This window comes from Hippopotamus amphibius, chromosome 10, assembly GCF_030028045.1.
Source record: "Hippopotamus amphibius kiboko isolate mHipAmp2 chromosome 10, mHipAmp2.hap2, whole genome shotgun sequence".
Taxonomy (NCBI): Eukaryota; Metazoa; Chordata; class Mammalia; order Artiodactyla; family Hippopotamidae; genus Hippopotamus; species Hippopotamus amphibius.
In genome coordinates, this window is record NC_080195.1 from 74,666,586 (window position 1) to 74,674,600 (window position 8,015).

Sequence of the window (8,015 nt, forward strand, 5' to 3'; positions counted from 1 at the left end):
GAGATATTAATCAGATAAAAGGAAAAACTGACTAAATACATATTTCTTTTGGAAGTGGGGACTACCAGGGAGAGTTCACATGACAACAAATAGCCAGATGTTGAATAGATTCCTTAATACATTTTGAGCTGTAACATTATTGTACTAAAATGACAGAGTAGACATATTTGGGGGATTAATTACACAATCAATTTATTTGTTTAATTCCTTTATGGATATTTTTGTTGGACATGTAGACTTTTAACATAGAAGACTTTTGGTTTTGTTTTATTCTTAATTCAGTGGTATGCATAATGTTAGCTTTATTTTGAGGTTTTGATAGGTTAACAGAAAGCTTGTGTGAGTAAACCAAAGAACTCCATTATAAGAAGGAATCCTCTAGCTATCTTCTGTTTAACTTTGAGCTTCAAGAAAAAGGTTTTTTTTTCCCCACACAGCTGTTTTTTAAGTGTCTAAAATATTTAAATATATAATTTCATGTGCTTTCTATTACACCCTCATCCCTAAATGTATTATGCGGCACCTCAAAATATCTAAAGAAAATGGCAAAACTTAGACTTATAGACCTACTTTAATTGATTTAGGTGTTCTTAATGCAGTTTTGCTTGAAATTAAATGGTATCAAAACTTCAGATATTATTTTTCCACATTAAATGTTACGCAAAATTTACTGCAGGCAACATTGTTATATCTATATAGATTTGACTGTGATTGTGCAATTTCTATGGGCATTCTTTCTTTTGTTATAGTCGCCACAGCATCTATCACATCTTTGGCAATAATTTGCATATTGTAAGCGCTTAATAAACTCTGATTTGTTTATAAGTAAGGTTGTATTCCTGATCTAACTAAAAATGTTTCCTTAATGATGCCATACTGTCCCTGAAATAACACTATCAAAGAAGTTTAGATTTATATTGGGTATCAGCTAAAATTTTTACAACTCAAAGCCTCATTTTATCTACTGGGGATTAGTGTATATGATTCATCTCATACAAGCTGAATTTATCATTATGCATTTTGCCCCTTTCAAATTGCCTAAGCGTTTTAGAGAAAAAGTAAGCAAATCAGTGTAATTCTTAAAGAAGCAAAACTGTAAAAATAGTCTTGTCAGCGCACCAAGATTCTTTTAAAAGATGCTTTTAAGAGCTGAATTACTACAAACTAATTTTATGATGGATGAAACCGTCACATCAAATAAAGTAAATCTTTTTTTCCCTTTGACAGAAATTCCTTTTAAGTTCTTATCTAGTGAAAAGAAATGCAGTGAACACAAAATATATCCATCAGTTCTAGTTTCTGAAAAACTAAACCTGAGATACTTAGAAAAATCATTTTAAAGATCAAGGATATGTTAGATCAGATTTCAAGAGTGTCTATTTGGTTTGGCACTGAAAGGCAATTGAGTTACTAGGAACATCACTCTAGGTAGCTGGAAGGGAATTAGAATTTCCCACTCTCATGATTTGTGACAAAAAAAGACCTAGGTCTGAGTACAGAAAATATGAACCAATCAAGGCAGTCTAGTTATTTAGATGTGTTTTGGTTTGGTCAGTATCTATGTTGGACTGGTTTCTTAAAATACTTTTGATATTAACTCTCCCCAGGGAAAATAACGTGTATTTGATAGAATTTTTTTTTGTACCTGTGTAAGGAATAGTCTCTTGTTATTATATTAAAAATATAGGATTTCCTTCCCTTTAAAGTTTATGCTTCTGGTTTCATGAGTTAGAACTTCTCTTGTTTACTCATCTCTTCTGACACAGTGTTTAAAGCAATTTTCTGAAATTACAGGTAGACATCAGAAGTAAAAGGGCATTTTTCTTTAAATTGCAATGGGATCATCGAGGGTAAAATTATACTCAAATTACTTAAGTTACAGGTACACCTTCTTTACCTACCCAATTACCATGATGTGACCTAAGTACTCTCAGAATCTCATTTGAATATCTAGAGCATGTGTGTACTATTCCTAAGGTCACTTTGCATCCTCTGCTAATTTACATAGTATCCCACTGTCACTCTCAGCCCATCACTCAAACTTTTCCTCTAAAAGACCGAGATAAGCCAACACAATACTGAATAAGAAGAGTTGGAGGACTCACTACTGCATTTCAAGATGTACTAGAAAGCTGCAACAATTAAGACAGCATACTGTTTGCAAAAGAATCAACACATATATCCGAGGAACAGAATACAGAGCCCAGAAATAGATCCACAAGAATATAGTCAACTTGTCTTTGGTAGAGACTCAAAAGCAATTCAGTGTAGAAAGGATGATCTTTTCAAACATGATGCTAGAACAACTGGACATTCATATGTTAAAAAAAATGAACCTAGACACATAACATAGACTTTTCACAAAGATTAACTCAAAATGGATTATAAACCCAAACGTAAAACACAAAATTATAAATTAGTAGAAGGAAACATAGGAAAGATTTAGGTGGTCATAGTTTTAGCAATGAGTTTTTAAATACAAACAATTTTTAAATAAGTTAGACATTAAAATTAAAGACTTCTGCTGTGAGAAATACACTGTTAAAAATGTAATAACAAATCAGTCTATAAGAAAGTATTTGCAACAAAACACATTTCTGATAAAGTAGTTGTATCCAAAATACACAAAGAACTCAAGTGGAATCTAGAAAAATGGTATAGATCATCTTATCTGCAAAGCAGAAATAGAGACACAGACAGAGAGAACAAATATATGAATTCCAAGGTAGGGGGATGAGCAGAATTGGGAGACTGGGATTGACATATATACACTATTGATACTATGCATAAAATAGATAACTAATAAGAACCTATTGTACAGCACAGGGAACTCTACTTAATGCACTGTGGTGACCTAAATGGGAAGGAAATTCAAAAAAGAGGAGATACATGTATATGTATAACTGATTCATTTTGCTGTACAGTAGAAACTAACACAACATTGTAAAGCAATTATACTCCAATAAGAATTAATTTAGAGCCTGAACTGTTCTGAGAAGAATCTCTTTAGGTCTTTGGACGGAGGTGAAAAAAAACATCTTTCAAAAATGGCAATGGTATCTGAATTCCTGAAGCAGGCCTGGTTTATTGACAATGAAGAGCAGGAGTACATCAAAACTGTGAAAACATCCAAAGGTGGTCCTGGGTCAGCAGTGAGCCCCTATCCTACCCTCAATTCATCCTCGGATGTTGAGGCCTTGCATAAAGCAATCACAGTTAAAGGTGTGGATGAAGCAACCATCATTGAAATTTTAACTAAGAGAAACAATGCACAGCGTCAGCAGATCAAAGCAGCCTATCTTCAGGAAAAAGGAAAGCCCCTGGATGAAGCTCTGAAGAAAGCCCTCACAGGTCACCTTGAGGAAGTTGCTTTGGCTCTATTGAAAACTCCAGCCCAGTTTGACACTGATGAGCTCCGTGCTGCCATGAAGGGCCTTGGAACTGATGAAGACACTCTGAATGAAATTTTGGCATCAAGAACTAACAGAGAAATCAGAGAAATTAACAGAGTCTATAGAGAGGACCTGAAGAGAGATCTGGCTAAAGACATCGCCACAGACACATCTGGAGATTATGAGAAGGCTTTGCTTTCTCTTGCTAAGGGTGACCGATCCGAGGAGCTTGCCCTAAATGATGACTTGGCTGATATGGATGCCAGGGCCTTATATGAAGCAGGAGAAAGAAGAAAAGGGACAGATGTGAATGTATTCACTACCATTCTGACCACCAGAAGTTATCCCCATCTTCGCAGAGTGTTTCAGAAGTATTCCAAGTACAGTAAGCATGACATGAACAAAGTTCTGGACCTGGTTGAAAGGTGACATCGAGAAATGCCTCACAGTTATTGTGAAGTGTGCTACAAGCAAACCAATGTTCTTTGCTGAGCAACTTCATCAGGCCATGAAGGGTGTTGGAACTGGTCATAAGATACTGATCAGGATTATGGTTCCCCGTTCTGAAATTGACATGAATGACATCAAAGCATGCTATCAGAAGCTGTATGGCATTTCTCTCTGCCAAGCCATCCTGGATGAAACTAAGGGAGATTATGAAAAAATCCTGCTGGCTCTCTGTGGAGGAAACTAAACATTCCATTGGTGATCTCAAGCTTTTTGATCAGAAGACTTTTTAATTATATCTTTTCATTCCATATCATAGAGTTGAATAGGAAAGATTCTTCAACAGGAATATAGTTTAGTAACTCCTTCCTGGAAAATATAGCTTATAAATCATTTTTTGTATTACAACTTTATATAATAGAGATAAGTTTTTAAAAAAATATATTTACTCCAAACTATAAAACCTCATAAAGAGGTTGTTCTAGTAACATTGCCTGAGAAAAATGTGTATGTCGCAGAAAATAAAATGATTTTACAGGAAAAAAAATTAATTTAATAAAAAAATGAAGCTCAACAATAAAAAAACAAACAACTCAATTAAAATATGGACCAAAGACCTAAACACATACTTCACCAAATAAGACATATAAATGGCAAATATGCATATGAAGAAATGCTCAACAGCATTTATCATTAGGGAATTGCAAATTAAAGAATGGAATGTCACTGTACACAGATTAGAATGGTTAAAGTACAAAAATAAAAATAAAACATGAAAATATCAATAGCTGGTGAGGATGCAGTTTGCTGATAGAAATGCAAAGTGGTAAGCCACTTTTGATGATAGTTGGGCAGTTTATTACAAAACTAAGCATAGTCTCTTTTTGTTGTTGTTGTTGTTTGGCCAAGCCACATGACATGCAAGATCTTAGTTCCCCAAACACCTGTCAAACCCAGACTCTTGGAAGTGAGAGTGTGGAGTCCTAACCACAGGGAATTCCCAAAGCTAAGCATAGTCTTAACATGCAATCCTCCTAAGTATTCATCCAACCAATTTGAAAACGTGTATCCACACAAAAATCTGCACACAAAAGTTTACAACATCTTTATTTTTAATCTTCATAAACTGCAAGCAATCAAGATGTCCTTCAATAGGCAAGTGCATTAAAAAAAACTGAGGTGTATCTGAATACAAAGAATATTATTCAATGAAAAAAGAAATGAACCATCAGCTGTGAGAATACATGGATGAATCTTTAATGATTATTGCTAAGCGAAAGAAGCCAATTTGAAAAAGTTACACACTGTATGATCCCAATTATATGATATTCTGGAAAAGGCAAATCTATATTGAGAATAAAAAGATAGTGGTTATCCAAGGTTTAGGGATAGGAGAGTGAAGGTTGAATAGGTGAAGCACAGGAGAATTTTTAGGGTGCTGAAATTATCCTCTGTGACATTGTAATGGTAGATATATGATAGTATGGTTTATTAAAAGCCATTAACATTACAGCACAAAAAGTAGATTTGTGTTTTATGAAAATTTCAATAGAAGTAACTTTTTTAATTTTAATTTTATTGGAGTATAGTCGATTTACAATGTTGTGTTAGTTTCAGGTATACAGCAAATTGTTTCAGTTATATATATATAATTATATTCATTCATTTTTAGATTCTTTTCTCTTATAGGTTATCACAGAGTATTAAATAGTGTTCCCGTGCTATACAGTAGGTCCTTGCTTTGTTATCTATTTTGCATATCGTACTGTGTGTATGTTCACTCCAGGCTACTGATTTATCCCTCCCCGTCCCCCATGTTCCCACTTTGGTAACCATAAGTTTGTTTTTGATATCTGTAAGTCTGTTTCTGTTTTGTAAATAAGTTCATTTGCATCACTTTTTTAAAATTAGATTCCGCATATGAGTGATATCATATGATATTCGTCTTCCTCTTTCTGACTTACTTCACTTTGTATGGTAATCTCTAGGTCCATCCATGTTCCTACAAATGGCAATATTTCATTCTTTTTTTTAGAGCTGAGTAATATTCCATTGTATATATGTACCACATCTTCTTTATCAATTCCTCTGTCGATGGACATTTAGGTTGTTTCCATGTCCTGGCTATTGTAAATAGTGCTGCAGTATCTTTTTGGATTATCATTTCCTCTGGATATATGCTCAGGGGTGGGATTGATAGATCACATGGTAGTTCTATTTTTAGGTTTTTAAGGAATCTCCGTACTGTTCTCCATAGTGGTTGTACCAATTTACATTCCCACCAACAGTGTAGGAGGGATCCCTTTTCTCCACACCATATCAGCATTTATTGTTTCTGGATTTTTTGATGATTCACCATTCTGATCAGTGTGTGGTGATACACATTGTAGTTTTGATTTGCATTTCTCTGATAATTAGTGATGTTGAGCATCTTTTCATTTGCTTTTTGGCCATTTGTACATCTTTGGAGAAACATCTATTTAGATCCCGTGCCCATTTTTTGATTGGGTTGTTTAGTTTTTGACACAGAACTGCATGGTCTGCTTGTAAATTTTGGAGATTAATCCCTTGTGAGTCGATTTGTTTGCAAATATTTTCTCCCACTATGTTGGTTGCCTTTTGTTTTGTTTATGGTTTCCTTTGCTGTGCAAAAGCTTTTAAGTTTAATTAGGTCCCATTTGCTTATTTTTCTTTTTATTTTCATTACCCTAAGAGGTATACTGAAAAAGATCTTGCTGCAATTTATGTCAAAAAAGTGTTCTGCCTATGTTTTCCTCTAAGAGGTTTATAGTGTCTGGTCTTTAATCCATTTTGAGTTTATTTTTGTGTATAATGTGAGAGAGTGTCCTAATTTCATTGATTTACATGTAGCTGTCCAGCTTTCCCAACACCAATTGCTGAAGAGACTGTCTTCTCCCCATTGTATAATCTTGCCTCCTTTGTCATAGATTAATTGACCATAGGTGCGTGGGTTTATTTCTGGGCTTTCTATCATGTTCCATTGATATATATTTCTGTTTTTGTTCCAGTACCATATTGTTTTGATTACTGTAGCTTTGCAGTATATTCTGAAGTCAGGGAGCCTGATTCCTCCACTTCTGTTATTCTTTTTCAAGATTGTTTTGGCTATTCAGGATTTTTTGTGTCTCCATACAAATTTAAAAATTTTTTGTTATAGTTCTGTGAAAAATGCCATTGGTAATTTGATAGGGATAGCATTAAATCTGTCGATTACTTTGGGTAGTAAGTATAGTCATTTTGACAATATTGATTCTTCCAATCCAAGAACATGATATATCTTTCTGTTTATGTCATCTTCAATTTCTTTCATCAGTGTCACTTAGTTTTCAGAGTACAGGTTTTTTGTCTCCTTAGGTAGGTTCACTCATAGGTATTTTATTCTTTTTGATGCAATGGTAAATGGGATTGTTTCATTAATTTCTCTTTCTGATCTTTTGTTGTTAGTGTATAGGAATACAAGAGATTTCTGTGTATTAATTTTGTATTCTACAACTTTACTGAAATTCACTGATGAGCTCTTGTAGTTTTCTGGTAGCATCTTTAGGATTTTCTACATATAATATCATGTCATCTGCAAACAGTGTCAATAGAAGTAATTTAAGAGTTGGGGGAACACCCAGATGGAATGCAGAATGTGATGATGCAATCTAACACTATTATAAACAAATGAGACTTCCCTGGGGGTCCAGTGGTTAAGACTCTGTGCTTCCACTGCAGGGAACACAGGTTCCATTCCTGGTCTGGGAACTAAGATCCCACATGCCATGTGGTGGGGCCAAAATAAATAAATAAATAAAATAAAATTTCCTAATAAACAAATGAAACAGCTTCACTAACAGTGATAGGTGGGGAGAGAGGTGCTGACCTAAGTGATTTTAGAAACTAACAAGGTCTGAAAAAATAAAACTAAGAGAATCTGTATATATGCACCATGCTCTAGTTGTTAAAGTGAATTCAGGCTAACAATTCTGATACTACTATACATAAATATTAGAATCAAATAATTAAGTAAATGTGTTGCAGAAGTTGAGAACCAAGTTGTACCCATTAGACTGGAAGTTATGGAGAGTAAGGGAAGAAGGTAAAGATGAACTTTGTGGTAATGGATTAGTTAGAGACATACATATGAACTCTTGTTTAGCTTAACACAGATAC

The 8,015-nt window shown here is 34.2% G+C and overlaps 1 pseudogene; it reads left to right on the top strand.

Annotated features, from left to right (window-relative positions):
• The first annotated feature begins 3,007 nt into the window (after positions 1–3,007).
• On the top strand, positions 3,008–4,340 carry LOC130830203 (annexin A1-like; annotated as a pseudogene).
• Positions 4,341–8,015: the final 3,675 nt, after the last annotated feature.